The sequence below is a fragment of the Odocoileus virginianus genome, chromosome 2 (assembly GCF_023699985.2).
Source record: "Odocoileus virginianus isolate 20LAN1187 ecotype Illinois chromosome 2, Ovbor_1.2, whole genome shotgun sequence".
In the NCBI taxonomy this organism is placed as follows: Eukaryota; Metazoa; Chordata; class Mammalia; order Artiodactyla; family Cervidae; genus Odocoileus; species Odocoileus virginianus.
In genome coordinates, this window is record NC_069675.1 from 16,859,308 (window position 1) to 16,875,574 (window position 16,267).

Below are 16,267 nucleotides of genomic sequence, written 5' to 3' on the forward strand. Positions count from 1 at the left end.
GGACAGAGGAGGCTGGCAGGCTACAGTCCATAGGGTCACAAAGAGTCAGACATGACTTAGCGACTAAGCAACAACAACAAACTTAATCAAAGAAGCAGTACAGTACATTTTATCCAAGTGTAAAAACATTTCATTTTTATCATCAGCTCTGAGCCAGATGAGATACTAAAACTTTACTCCATCGACTTTTTATCCTTATGAGGTAGAATAGCTGTTTGCATTTCCCAGATTAAAAAAAAAATTGAGATTTAGAGTTGTTAAATAATTGTCTAAAATTACACTGACAGAAAATGGCAGAGTAGGGAATTGAAAATAGGAGCCTAGTCTAACTTCAAAGTCTAATCTTTTAAAGACATTTCTTACTTCCTTAAGTACGCTTGAACTCATTTCAAAAAGCAATTAATCAGTTCAATAGGAGCTAGTTTTGTCTAAAATAATGGTGAAACTGTCGTAACAATTTAGGGCTTGGGCTGGTAGTAGGTAATGCTAAAAAAATATACCATTACTCAGGATTCTGTGACCCCTTTTATCCTGGGTATCCTCCAATATCCTTGTCTGTTTCATTTATAAATGCTATGTTTCTGTTAGGTCATCTGCTAAATTACATAATGGGATTAGCATCCCTCCATTGGTCCTTTGCTGATGCAAACACCTATTTTTCTTTTCCCTTGGTTGGTTTATGTTCTTATATTACTCCTTCTAGCAGTAAATATTCACTAAATCTAAGTTCTGGCACTATTTTCATATTTCTTGTTTCTCTAATCCTGTCTTTTCTTTCTCCCTGCAACTCCTCTCCAGTCTGGTATTTTCATCTCTCATTTCCATAGAAACAATACCTAAGTCTTTGAGCTACACCATCCTAAATGACATTCTAAGGTCTCTGTCTTTTAAAAAATCTCTCAATTGTTGTTCTGTAAGCATTTCTACTATTGATGCCTCCACACCTCCATGACATTACACTTAGCTTTTATTCTGCCTTCCCTGTCTTCCACTGCACCTGAAATTGCTCTTTCGTGTTCAACAATGGCTTATGAAATGCAAAATCAAATAGGCTTTCTCATCTTTCAGTTTACTTAACCTTTTGGTGGGAATTAGTACTATTAGTCTCACTTTCCTTTTTAGAAATCTCTACTCTTTTGACTCTTGCAATTTCCTAAATCTCCTCCTAAATGCCTCACTATCTTCATTGAGCCCTTTAATAATCTTCACTGAGCTATCAGTTCCTACTTGCTCCTTCAAATAAAGGAGAAAGGAAGGCAAAGGGACAGCTATGGCTATATATTGTCCCTTGTAGGAAGCAAAGACCACCTAAATGAGAACAAGCATAAGCTATTTACTCAGATCTTGTTATAGCAAGAAAATCAGCCACCATCACTTGCGTTTGGCAGTCTCAAAGGCAGGAAAGAGAATGGGAAAGCTTTACAGTGGGGGGAAAAAAGGAACTGTTCAATTATGTCTTGATTACAGGATATTGGTCTGGACAACCTGGAGGTGGGCTAACTAGAAATCCAGCATCCTATGCAATGAGTTTAGGGAGTGTGTATGGATTTCTCTGGTAGATCTTGAGTTGGAAACAAGAATAAGGGGTAAAAATTTGGGAACCTGGCAGTCATTACCTAAGTACTGACTAATTTAAGCCCATTACTGCAGAGGCTGTGGTTTGGATTCCAAGAATGGTGGCTACAAGATTATGGTCAAAGTTCTGTTCTTATATGTGGTCTGAACTCATTGTTCCATTATCTCTCGCCCTAAACCCCTAAAAGACGCTACTTTTAGAAACTAGCTCCTGCTTCTGCTCCTGGTTTTCTACCACAATGTGTCTACCAGGTGGAGGCCGGATAGATATTCTCTCTTCTTAAACTCTAATCGTTGACACATTAATAGAACCATATGTTCACTGTCATCCATACAATGCCTATGTGGGCACATGAGGAGAGAACTTCTCAAAAGTATAGCAAGGCCATTTTGGTTTTTCCATTGGGGTTTTGAAGATAGATGCATAATTTAACATAACAGTTTTCTAGTATTACAGCTCTTTTGGAATTTGTCTAGCAGGTCTTCCAGTCTGCACCAGAAAACCCCAAGGAAAAAAATGACAGTGTTTCAAATATTTAACTTTTCTCCTGATTAACACATAAAATTAGAAAAAAATTTAATGCACTACTTTCCTTTTCCATTTACACTTCTTTTTTTCCAGAATCATTTTATTTTTCTTCTGTTCTCTTATATCTGCTTCACAGGGAGTGATATATTTCCATTCTGAAATCTATATGGTGTCACCTGGACCAGGTATATCATAGTGATTTGAATCAAGAAGCAGGTAAATCATGTGTGGTTGATAGAAGAGTTATATGATAGCAATGGAAAGTGAATTATAATAAAAATAATTGTCTCTGTTGAACTAGAAGGCAGGTATTGTGGGGCGTAATGTTGTATAAAGGCCTAAGGTTTTAGAATTTTATGCAGCACTGCCATAAATCATGATACAAAACATTTCTGTATTTCACATATCACACATGCACAATCCTTTTCATCATTTGACAGGCATATTTCAAGACCCATTAGGTGGTTTTTGCTGTGATTCTGTGAACAAAATCTGTTCTGTTCATATGTACATCCAAGGAGAGGACAAAAATGTTTCACCAAGTCACATACCAGAGCCCTAAACAACTGAGTCATCCTCAAAACTGAGGGCAGAGCAAGGGAAACATTTTCTTTCAGTGTGAACAACCTTTGTATTGAGCCTACCACAAAATTATTTTTATTCATTGTTAGAATTTAAAATACTCAGATATGATGTGAAGAGTTCATTGAGTTTTGTCTCATAAGAGTATCACTAAAATTAAGATATACAGCATTTATATTACATGGAAAATTCCTTCATACAACTCATCAGCCAGTCTGCCCTACCCTCAACTCTTTGCCAAAAGTCTACTACTGTTCTGATTTCAAATACCACATATTAATTTTTTTCTGTTCTTGAATTTCATATAAATCAAGTCATATGGTGTGTACTCTTTTATATCTGACTCCTTTCACTCAATACTTTTGACAATATTTTTTGTGTATAACAGTATTTCTTACCTTGTTATTGCTAAATTTGCTACATAGAATTCAGTTGTATTAATATAGCATGCTTTGTGAATGCAATGGTATGGAAATGGCATGGACCTAACAGAAGTAGAAGATATTAAGAAGAGGTGGCAAGAATACACAGAAGAACTGTACAAAAAAGATCTTCATGAACAAGATAATCACAATGGTGTGATCACTCACCTAGAGCCAGACAATCTGGAATGCAAAGTCAAGTGGGCCTTAGGAAGCATCACTATGAACAAAGCTAGTGGAGGTGAAGGAATTCTAGTTGAGCTATTTCAAATCCTAAAAGATGATGCTATGAAAGTGCTGCACTTAATATGCCAGCAAATTTGGAAAAGGCAACAGTGGCCACAGGACTGAAAAAGGTCAGTTTTCATTCCAATCCCAAAGTAAGGCAATGCCAAAGAATGCTCAAACCACCACACAATTACACTCATCTCACAAGCTAGTGAAGTAATACTCAAAATTCTCCAAGCCAGGTTTCAATAATACGTGAACAGTGAACTTCCAGATGTTCAAGTAGTTTTAGAAAGGCAGAGGAGCCAGAGATCAAATTGCCAACATCCGCTGGATCATCAAAAAAAAAAAAAAAAAATCCAAAAGTTCCAGAAAAACCTCAATTTCAGCTTTATTGACTATGCCAAAGCCTTTGTGTGGATCACCACAAGCTGTGGGAAATTCCTCAAGAGATGGAAATACCAGAACCACCTTGAGAAATCTGTATTCAGGTCAGGAAGCAACAGTTAGAACTGGACATGGAACAACAGACAGGTTTCAAATAGAAAAAGGAGTACATCAAGGCTGTATATTGTCACCTTGCTTATTTAACTTATATGCAGAGTACATCATGAGAAACACTGGGCCAGATGAAGCACAAGCTGGAATCAAGATTGCCAGGAGAAATGTCAGTATCTCAGATATGCAGATGATACCACACTTATGGCAGAAAGTAAAGAAGAACTAAAGAGCCTCTTGATGAAAGTGAAAGAGGAGAGTGAAAAATTTGGCTTATAGCTAAACATTCACAAAACTAAGATCATGGCATCTGGTTCCATCACTTCATGGCAAATAGATGGGGAAACAGTGGAAACATTGGCTGGCTTTATTTTTTGGGGCTCCAAAATCACTGCAGATGATGACTGTAGCCATAAAATTAAAAGACACTTATTTTTGGAAGAAAAGGTATGACCAACCTAGACAGCACATTAAAAAGCAGAGATATTTCTTTGCCAGCAAATGTCCATCTAGTCAAGTCAGGGCTATGGTTTTTTCAGTAGTAAATATGGATGTGAGAGTTGGAAGAAAGCTGAGCACAGAAGAATTGATGGTTTTGAACTGTGGTGTTGGAGAAAACTCTTGACAGTTTCTTGGACTGCAAGGAGATCCAACCAGTTCATCCTAAAAAAAAAAATCAGTCCTGAATATTCATCGGAAGGACTGATGCTGAAGCTGAAACTCCAATACTTTGGCTACCTGATGTGCAGCACTGACTTATTGGAAGAGACCCTGATGCTGAGAAAGATTGAAGGCAGGAGGAGAAGGGGACAACAGAGGATGAGATGGTTGGATGGCATCAGCAACTCAATGGACATGACTTTGAGTAAGCTCTGGTAGTTGGTGATGGACAGGGAGGCCTTGCATGCTGCAGTCCATGGGGTCTCAAAGAGCTGTACATGACTAAGTCACTAGACTGAACTGAACTTTGCGAATTATTTTACAGATAAAAATTTGGATTGTTTCCTTTTTTTCTCACTGGGTAAAACTTCTGTGGACATTGCTTTAAGACTTTGTGTGTATATGCACCCTCATTTCTCTTAGAGATATACTTATAAATAGAATTACTGCTTCATGCAATAGGTATATGATTAACAAGATAGGAAACTGTCAAAGAGTTTTTTCAAAATGGCTGTATCATATCACATTCAAATAAGCAATATGTGAGAATTTTCCTCTACATTGTCATTAACTCTTGGTATTGTCTACCTATAACCATTTTGATTAGCATGGTATCTAGTTGTGGCTTTAGTTTACATTTCTCTGTTAACTAGTAATGTTGGATACCCTCTATTTGTCTCCTAACTGATCTCCATGTGTCTGTTCTATAATTATTTTTCTGTAAACTGCAGCAGAAAAATATCTTTTAAATACATCATATTTTTCTTTGAATTCAAGTATTCTAAAGTAAATATTAAGGATATAAGATCTTAAAAATGTTGATTATTGCTAAATTCTATAATATTATCTTGTGCTTCTCATCTCATTGATCCAATGTCCAACCAAGCTTGTATTCTTTCTTTTTCTTAGCCACCTTAAGGTTGCTACTCTTCCAGGATACTTGTTCTTGCCTCTCTAAGCATAGAAATCTCTACTCCTAGATTTTCTCTCTCTCTCTCTCTCTTTTTTCTGTTGTTCAGTCCTAAGTCATATCTGACTCTTTGCAACCCCATGGACTGCAGCATGCCAGGCTTCCCTATCCTTTACTATCTCCCAGACTTTGTTCAAACTAAAGTCCATTGAGCTGGTGATGTCATCCAACCATCTCATACTCTGTCACCCTCTTCTTCTCCTGCCATCAGTCTTTGCCAGCATCAGGGTTTTTGTTTTTTCTTTTTTTTCCCAATGAGTCAGCTCTTCACAACTAATAGACAAAGCTTTGGAGCTTCAGCTTCAGCATCAGTCCTTTCAATGTATATTCAGGGTTGATTTCCTTTAGGATTGACTGATTTGATCTCCTTGCAGTCCAAGGGACTCTCAAGCATCCTTTCCAGTGCCACAGTTCAAAAGCATTCTTTATGGTCCAATTCTCACATCCATACATGACTACTGGAAAAACCGTAGCTTTGACTCTATGGACCTTTGTTGGCAAAATGACGTTTCTGCTTTTTAATATGCTATCTAGGTTTGTAATAGCTTTCCTTTAATGGAGCAAATGTCTTTTAAGTTCATGGCTGCAGTCAACATCCACAGTGATTTTGGAGCCCAAGATAGGAAAATCTATCACAGTTTCCACTTTTCCCCATCCCTTTGCTATGAAGATCTTCTCATAGATGCCTCCTTTTTACCAACCATGTTCAAGCTTATTTGTCACCTCCTCAAAAAAGACATTCTTTAATGATCTTTTAAAACAACATATTCTCAACCCAACTTGCTATTACGGTAATGTCTCTTTTGTTGTCCTCACGGATTTCCAATATCTGAAACTGAGCTGATTATTTGTTAGTTATCCTCATTATGCCTATTATGTTTCCACTGGAATCTAGAATCTATTAGAGCATTAATTTTATTTGCAACCTCTCTCTTGTGTCTAGAAGTATATCTGTTATAAAGAAATGCTGAATAACTCCTCAGGTGTTAATTAAATAACATACAAGTTTAGATGGGATTTTGGTTGTTTTGAGCGTGCATTTTTGTTTGTTTCTTAGATAAAAACAAACAAACAAACAAAAACCCTAAACCAGGCAGTTTTTCTTGACCTAAGTAGAAAGCAAGAACTTAGATTGAGTTACACTTGAATTCGTTTTCAGAAACTCAATATAAACAAAGAACAATTCTTTCTACTTGCCTCTGTTAGAACTCCACAACCACGTTCTCAGTACAAATGGGCTGCAGGAATGATCAAGGGTTCTGTAATGAAATACTTTCAATCTTTAATTAAGTTTTTTGAGATAACCAATTAAGTATTCAATTTAAGTTTTATTGCAGAAAAAACATCAGCAACAAAACCACACATTCCTGAGGATTTAAGGTTAGTAAGGCATATACTGTAATCATACAAAATAAATAACAAATCAATACTGAGAAACACAATAGCAGAAGACAAGAGTCCTATTACTGCTGGAAAACTGAATTAAGTATGATAAATCTTCAAAATTTCTTTTAGGTTTAGTGCAATCTTATAAAACTATCAAGGGACATTTAAAATAATTTGATGAAAAGATTTTAAAATTTTATTTAGGAGAATTCATAGCATGGATCCAATATTACAACAAAAGTCAAAAGAAGAAGCTCATTATAAATTGGAAAACATGAATCATTCATACAAGTAAACAAAGCACTGAGTTTTCAAAGAAAAAACGTTAAAAATTACAAAAGAGGAAGTAGTCATCACTAACAAATATATTAAAGTATTAAGCTTAATGAAATCAAATAAGCATTAATAAAAATTAAGATTATCAAATTGTCATATTAGTTAAGATTTGAGTATTAAAATAAATTATTGCTTTTCCATAATGATTCTTCTATGTCTACACCTAAAGATTTTTTAAAATAGGGATATAGTCATTTTACAGTTTTGTGTTAATTCCTGTTATAAGACAATGTGAATCAGCTTTATGTATATATCCTTCTCCTCTTGAATTTTGCCCCCACCTCCAATCCCATCTATCTAGGTTACCACAAAACCCCAAACTGAGCTTCCTGTGCTATATGCAAGTTGACTATCTATTTTACATCTGGTAGTATACATTTGTAAGTCCCAGTCTCCGTGTTCATCCTAACTTCCCTTCCCCACTGTGTCTGCATGCCCATTGCCTACATCTGGATCTATTCCTGCCCTGTGTCCCAGGTAAAGAACCTGCCTACTGATGCAAGAGACATAAGAGACGTGGGTTTGATCCCTGGTTCAGGAAGATCCCCCTAGAGAAGGAAATGGCAATCCATTCCAGTATTCTTGCCTGGAATATACCATGGACAGAGGAGCCTTGTAGGACTGCAGTCCATAGGGTCACAAACAGTCAGACTCAACTTAAGTGACTTAGTATGCATGTACCATTTTTCTAGATTCCACATATATGTTAATATTACATATTTATTTTTCTCTTTCTGACTCACTTCTCTCTGTATGACAGACTCTAGCCAATCCACATTCCTACAAATAATTTGAGTGAAACTTTTTGAAACATATACCTAAGAACAAATATACTGGGTCGTAAGTAAGGTGACATATTTTTTGTTTACTTGGAATTAACTTGGTTTAACTTTATTGTTTCAGAGTAAACATAAATAGCATCCTCTTTCAGTATCCAAATTGTGTGGTCACTCTAACCATAGGTTGTGTGTATATTTAAATGATTAACTATTTCCAAGGTCTCTTCAGAATGACTGTTTTAGGCTAAGCTCTTTTCAGCACTGTGTCAGAATTTCTATATACCAACATCATTGCCAGCACAAGGCCATGCATAGACTTCTAATTTTTCTGGCCAAGTCAATATAAAAGACAGTTCATTGTGATTTTAATTTGTATTTCTGTGATTATTAATAAGTTTGAGTACAACTTGTTATGTATGTTAGATTTCCTATTTTATAAATTGCATGTTTATATTATCCACCATCTTTTTACATGTGTTCTTCAATATTCCTGGTTGATTTTTATAATTGGAAATAAAACATAAACTTCTAAGAAGCAGCTGAATATGAGGACCATAAAAGCACCTGTGAATTTAAAAAATATTGGTTTGATAATAAAATTCCACTCTAGATTTTTTCTTTGCTTTAGTATATTCAATAAATGATTGTTGGTTTTCACAACACCTATATTCAACTCCTACTTGATGTTAATTTTTATCCTTTTTTCAGATATGCATATATTTTATTTTAGTGTACCAGTGAAAAGTTTCTTCTTACCTGGTTCCATTATCCTTTTGTTTTTGGGTTTGTTTTTTTTTTATATTTGAATACATGTATTTTTATTTTTTTCCATTTATTTTTATTAGTTGGTGGCTAATATCCTTTTTTCATTTTGTTTGAAGTCAGTAAGTACAGCAAAAAAGGAAATGGGAAAGATAGCTACATTTTTATTTTGAGTAGACAAACTGATTCTGGACATGGCATAAGTGACATATAGCTGGGTTTGCTCATCAGTTGGATGTCCTTGTTAAAATCAGTTCTTCACAAGACAGTTGAGTTAACCTCTAAGAAGTGAAGTGTATTTCAAGATATCTCATTCAGACTCTAAGATAGTAGTTCTTCAAAATAAATTTCCATAAATTTTTGTACAGTTATCAAGAAAATATTTCTTGTACTTATATTTCTTTCAATATTAATTATAAAAAAACACCATGTAAATGATTTTTAATCTCTCAGCTCAAGCAGCATCCCGGTTTCCTAAATTTTCTTCCAAGAGGTGTACTTTTTTCCAGAAGATGCATTCACTTTTTCCGGGTTTAACAAGCTTAGTGCACAGTACATTTAAATGCATTTTGTACTGGAAACAATACTATAGTTCAAATTCAGAAAAGCACTTTTAAAGGAGAGATCTTAGTATATTTGACAATTAAGATTATCCTTAAGTGATGTAAATGAGAAATTGGCATAAATAAGTATATGTAACCTTTCTTCTCTTGACCATCAACTAGAGAAATATCTATTTATTGTTATTCATTACATCACATCTTGATAATGGTTTTTACCTTCACATTAAAAAAGAAAAAAAAAAACAGCCTTAATAGTTGCATAGCCAGTTTTATGTTTAGCCATCTTAATGACTTATTAATATTACTTCCCTGTGGGTTAGATTTATTGCCGAGCAATCAGTCTTCAGTATGACCTCAAATTCCAAATCAAGCATGTTATGCTCAGTTTGGTAGGGCAGTTTCAACCCTGTTGGTATGGATACTAAATTCTTGTCAGCCTCACTCTGTGTCCTTGGTCAGTTCATTAACTTTTCAGATGGATGAATATCTTTCTCTATTAAGTTGATATTTTACTTGTTGAAAATGGAGGAAGAAACACCTAATTAAAAATATGAAAGGCCTTTCCATGCTAACAAATATAAAATAAAAAAGTTGAACATTTAAACTTTAAATGTTTATACTACATGACTATAAAATATGATTAGTTGGAATGTTAATTTTACACTTTACCCAAAAACATTTGTAATTTGATTATACAAGGAAAATAATAGGGATAAAATTTTGATTCAGGACATAAACCAAGTTATTTTTAAATTTAGCCAGGAATAAAAAGGGGAGGAGGATAGTTGATGGAAAAAACCTTGAAGGCACAGTCAAGATATAATTTATTAGGCTCATTACAAAAATTATAAGCATATGAAATATGGGTTTTTCACATCTTTTAAGTACCCAGGTGTAATTCGTATAGTTTATTGCTTAATCAATTTGCATTTTCTCTAAAATAATTGTATTTTGGTTCCTATTGCAATCTCTTTTTCATTTAAAATATACCTTCAACTTCCAACTACCCACTCCAAGTTTAGCTCAGACAGGCCTAAAAGTACATGTAAATTCTGGAAAGAGTAATGAGCTCAGGAACTCTAAAAAGTTCCCTGCATTTTCAGTTGTTTCAGGATATCATGGTATATGGCTGCTATCTTGAAGCACTTATAGACATTAGCCATGATCAGAGATGCTAGCTAGAGGCTAAAACCTGTTCATGGGAAGAAGGACATAGTACAGGCAGAACCAAGAGTTGGAGGCACAAATATTGGAGTTAAACCAAACTTGAACTTCCTCTGCCTCTGGCTTTTCAGTTAGATGAATCAGTGTCGTATTTACTGTTTAGGATCAAGACCCCATGCATGTATGTATAGGTCGTATTCTATAAAACCACAATGGATGCTATTCATATAGACCTCAGTTTGTTCCTAGGTGTCTTAACATGATAATCTTAAAACAATTATCTCAGGGAAAAGCATCCTAAAGTATGAAATATTTAATAATTGTTTACAGCTTACAGATAAGACTCTTCACAATCTTTAACAAGGCTAAATATTAAATGCTGCTAAAAGAGTAAGACTATGAGGACAATAGTGAGATTTGTCGTTATTCAACTACTAAGTTGTGTCCAGCTCTTTGTGATGCCATGGGCTACAGCATGCCAAGCTCTACTGTCTCTACCATCTCCTGGAGTTGGCTCAGATTCATGTACATTGAGTTGATGATGCCATCTAACCATCTCATCCTCTGCCACTCCATTCTTCTCCTTTTACCTTTAACCTTTCCCAGCATCAGGGTCTTGTCCAAGTAGTTGTATCTTGGCAATAAGTAGCCAAAGTATTGGAGCTTCAGCTTTAGTATCAGTTCTTCCAATACGGAGAAGGCAATGGCAACCCACTCCAGTACTCTTGCCTGGGAAATCCATGGATGCAGGAGCCTGTTAGGCTACAGTCCATGGGGTTGCAGAGAGTTGGACACAACTGAGCGACTTCACTTTCACTTTTCACTTTCATGCACTAGAGAAGGACATGGCAACCCACTCCTGTATTCTTGCCTGGAGAATTCCAGGGACAGAGGAGCCTGGTGGGCTGCCATCTATGGGGTCACACAGAGTCAGACACAACTGACATGACTTAGCAGCAGCAGAGCTTCCAATGAATATTCAGGGTTTATTTTCTTTAGGATTGACTGGTTTCATCTCCTTGCAGTCCAAGAACTCTCAAGAGACTTCTCCAGTTCCACAAATGGTAAACATCGATTATTTAGGCCCTCAGCCTTCATGGTGCAACTCTCACATCCATACATGACTACTCAAAAAAAAAAAAAAAAAAAAAAAACGAAAACACGTAACTTTGACTATATGAGCGTTTTTGGCAAAGTGATTTCTCTGCTTTTTATTATGCTATCTAGGTTTGACATGCCATGACATGCCATACCCTGGAGGAGGGCATGGCAACTCACTCCAGTATTCTTGGCTGGAGAATCCCCACAGGCAGAAAAGCTTGGCAGGATGCAGTCCATGAGATCACAAAGATTCGGACATGACTAAATGACTATGCACTATGTTTGATAGCTTTCTTTCCAAGGACCAAATGTCCTTTAATTTCATGGCTTCATTCACCATCCAGTGATTTTCGAGCTCAAGAAAATAAAATCTGTCACCACTTCCACATTTCCCCCTCTATTTGCCATGAACTGATGGAACCAGGCGCCATGATCTTAGTTTTTTGAACGTTAAGTTTCAAACGAGCTTTTTTCACTCTCCTCTTTCAGCCTCCTCAAAAGGCTCTTTAGTTCCTCTTCACTTTCTGCCCTTAGAGTGGTGTCATCTGCATATCTAAGGTTGTTGATATTTCTCCTGGCAATTTTGATTCCAGCTTATGATTCATCCAGCCTGGTATTTCACATGATATAGTGTTGGTCCTTTAATGGACTGGAACCTGGTGGTCCAGAGTCGACGATAAGAAAGTGAAGAGGCTGACATCCCCTGGTTCACGCGCAAAGCCAACAGCGCCCTGTTCTCAGGGCTCGCGCTGCTGCGCGCAGGCACCGGGCGCCCTCTCGAGTGGGTGAAGGCGCAGTGCGCCTTCTCCAGAGGGTCTTAGAAGCCGGGCAAGAAAGTGAGGTCAGCGGGCCTCCGTGCTCCAAGGAATTAGCCAGAAATAGATAGAGAGAGAAAGACAGAAAGAATAGAAAGAAAAAAAGACACAGGGACCCAAGCTCTGATGGAGCAAAGGTGTTTTAATCAAAAAAGTGTGGGAATAAGGTAGTTATTCTCAGCAAAGATAAAGATTAAAATTCCAGATTTACAAAACATAATGCGATCCCTATCAAAGAGAGAGTTGCAAGCAATCACCTTTTACCGTATGGTTCATAAAAAGGAAGAGGGTACTTATCATCATAATAAGAAATGCCTGGATTCCTCAGCCCTGGGAAAGGTGTGCCTCTCCTTTTAATTCCTGAATAGTCAGGAACTAATAAGGGCCAGAGGGTTCCAGACAGATCCAAAACAGCACACAGGAAGCCTCTTGTTAAATGCTTCCTGACAATATAGTCTGCATATATGTTAAACAAGAAGGGAAATAAATATACAGCTTTGTCACACTTCTTTCGTAGTTTGAACTAGATCATTGGTAATGTCCAACTTTAACTGTTGCTCTTGACCCTCATACAGGTTTCTCAAGAGATAGTAAGTTGGTCTGGTAATCCCATCTCTTTAAGAAATTTCCACAGCTTGTGATCAAACAGTCAAAGGCTTTAGTGTAGCTAATGAAGTAGAAGTAGATGATCTTCTGGAATTCTTTTGCTTTCTCCATGATCCAAAGAATGGTGACAATTTGATCTCTAGTTCCTCTGCCTTTTTTAAATAAGATTTTCATATCTGGAAGTTCTCACTTCATATACTCTGAAGCCTAATTTGGAGCGTTTTGAGCCTAACCATGCTAGCATGTGAAATTAGCAAAATGGTACAGTAGTTTGAGCGTTCTTTGGCATTTCCTTTCTTTGGGACTGGAGTGAAAACTGAACATTTCCAGTCCTATAGACACTGCTGAGTATTCCAAATTTGTGCCATAATAAGTGCAGCACTTTAACAGCATCATCTTTTAAGATTTTAAACAGCTCAGCTGGAATTCCATCACGTTCACTAGCTTTGTATATAATAATGCTTCTTAATGCCACTTGACTTCACAGTCCAGGATGACTTGATCTAAGTGAGTGACCACGCCATCATAGTTATCTGGGTTAAGACCTTTTTTGTATAGTTCTTCTGTGTATGCTTGCCATCTCTTCTTAATCTCTTTGGCTTCTTTTAGGTCCTTTCATTTCTGTCATTTATTTTGCCCATTCTTGCATGAAATATTCCCTTGATATGTCCAATTTTCTTGAGGAAACCTCTACTGTTTCCCATTGTTTTCCTTTATTTCTTTGCACTGTCCATTTCTTAGCTCTCCTTGCTATTCTCTGGAACTCTGCATTCAGTTGAATATATGTTTCCTATCTCCCTTGCCTTTTGCTTCTCTCCTTTTCTCAACTATTTGGAAAGCCTCTTTAGACCACTGCTTTGACTTCTTGCATTTTTTTTTCTTTGGGATAGTTTTCGTCATTGCTTTCTGTACGGTGTTATGAATCTCTGTCCATAATTCTTCAGGCACTTTGTCTATCAGATCTAATCCCTTGAATCTGTTCATTATCTCCACTGTATAATTATAAGGAATTTGACTTAGGTCATACTTGAATGGCCTAGTAGCTTTCTCCTACTTTCTTCAATTAAAGCCTGAGTTTTGCAATAATGAGTTCATGATTTGAGCCACAGTCAGCCCCAGGTCTTGGTTTTGCTGACTGTATAGAGCTTCTCATTTTCAGCTGCAAGAAGCATAATCAGTCTGTTTTCAGTATTGACCATCTGGTGATATCAATGTGCAAAGTCCAGTGGGTTGGGTTGTTACAAAATGGTGTTTAGTACAACCAGCGTGCTCTTTTGACAAAACTCTGTTACTCTTTACCCTGCCTCATTTTGTACTCCTGTAGGAAGAGCAAACATAACGCCATGATAGGAGGCAGAGGCAGGAAGGGAAAGGCCCTCCTCTGGCAACTAGGACAATTATCAGGCCACCCAGATACAGTCAATCAGAACTTGTTTACGGAAAAAATCCCGCGCGCGCGAATGTCTGACCAATGAAAGGACCCCCGCAAGCATGTAACCAATCCGCTTTGCTGAGTGACCCCTGCTTATGTTTGAAATTGGATGTCCTATAAATATGAGTAGAAAAACCGGGCTCGGGGCTCTCAGCCTGTGCGCCACTGCGTTGGACACAGCGGGGGCCCTAGCTCGAGCTAGCAATAAACTTTCTTCTTGCGTTTTGCATTGTCTCTTGGTAGCTTTCTCTCTTCCCGCTCGGGGATTCGGACATCGGGCATAACATTTGGGGGCTCGTCCGGGATCCCTTGGCGAGGAGAGAAACCTCCCGAGACAGAAGGAAGAATCCAAACGGTACCAGTACCCAGTCAGGTCAGGGAAATCCAGTGTGAAACCGGGGCCTGCTAGGAGAGCAGGGAGGTAACTGGTGCAGGACTAAGGGAACGTTCCTGCCGGTGTGAGACCAAGGCCAGCGAAAACGCTGGAGGGCGACCGGCTCTGTGGAGAAAGGGGTCTTTCGTCCCCTGATCCCGCGGCAGTTGACCAGTGGACACTGTTTGGTAAGTTGAGTCTGTTACGGGGGAGTGCACCCCCCCAGAGACCTAGCACTTGGTTGTCGGCCGACAATTGTCTGTCCGTGTGTTTGTCTACGCCGCTCCGTGTTTGTGTGAGTGCCGGCATTGTCTCGCTTCTTGTCTTCTTTTGGTGTATCATTCGCTATTTCGTTTTGTCTGATCTGGTCTCAATTTCCTAATCTCTTTGGGAGCTTCAGTGAACGGGCGAACAATTGTGAGGGCAATTGATGGGTCCTGGCCAGGGCTACACTCTGGTGGACTCTGAAGGCCCAACAAAAGTGAGCCTAAGTAACTAGAGCCCGACCGGGTGAAGCTCCCCCTTAATATCTCAAACTGAGAATGTGGCCTAAAATTCTTGGTGTGGGCACGGGTCAGGCACTTAAGAGCCGTTAGAGCGCCTGCCACTTGAAGACTCCCGTGAAAGGATAAGGGGGTCACGGAACGGGCCAGAAACCCCTAGGGTGCCCGCCCCCAGCAAGAAAACTTCCGTGCAACGACGCAGGCACATAAACAGTTCCAAAAGCATACCATAAGCCCAACCTCTTGGCCGCCACCACTCCTGATAGGATTTTTGGTGGTTGTTCTCAGTGACTACTCTCTCTCTCTTTCTTCCCTACCATCTATTCCTTGACCATGGGTCAGGGAGAATCTACCCCACTCTCTCTCATGACCAACCATTTTTCAGATGTGAGAGCCAGGGCCCATAACCTGTCTTTGTCAGTCAAGAAAAGTAAATTGATGACTTTCTGTTCTGCAGAATGGCCAGCCTTCCAGGTTGGATGGCCCCCAGAGGGTACGTTCCAACCCTCCATAATACAGGCAGTTAAAGAGAAGATAATGACACCAGATCCCTGGGGCCATCCAGACCAGGTCCCCTATATCGTGGTCTGGCAAGATCTAGTAGAAAACCCGCCTAACTGGTTAAAACCTTTCGTCCACAGAACTTCTAATCCACAGGTCCTGGTGATGGAACTCACTTCGGAAGAAACTAAGAAGAAAGAGAGCTCAAAACCGGTCTTTCAGGATTCCTCTTGCCCAAACCTAATAGACTTAGAAACAGAAGCAAGACCCCCACCTTACGTGCCCCCCTTAGAACCCCCGGGTGGATGGGAAGGATCAGGAAGGGCGACAAGGGGCGACCACGAGGGAGGACCAGCACTGGGGACCCGGGGAAGGACTAGGGGAGATAGGAGTATGCAAGACCCTGGGGACCCAGAGTTACCGTCATCCACTGTTCAGGCACTCCCCGTCCGGGTGGGACCAGCGAACCCGGGCGGAGAACG

General features: G+C 38.5%; 1 long non-coding RNA gene and 1 other non-coding gene across 2 annotated transcripts; both read left to right on the top strand.

Annotated features, from left to right (window-relative positions):
- The first annotated feature begins 2,021 nt into the window (after positions 1-2,021).
- LOC139031676 (U7 small nuclear RNA) lies at positions 2,022-2,083 on the top strand. The gene has a single exon (XR_011484177.1). It is a non-coding gene; the product is annotated as a U7 small nuclear RNA (small nuclear RNA).
- A 12,412-nt stretch (positions 2,084-14,495) lies between these two features.
- LOC139037079 (uncharacterized) lies at positions 14,496-15,983 on the top strand. Its single transcript, XR_011489874.1, has 2 exons — positions 14,496-14,969; positions 15,926-15,983. It is a non-coding gene; the product is annotated as an uncharacterized lncRNA (long non-coding RNA).
- The last annotated feature ends 284 nt before the right edge of the window (positions 15,984-16,267 follow it).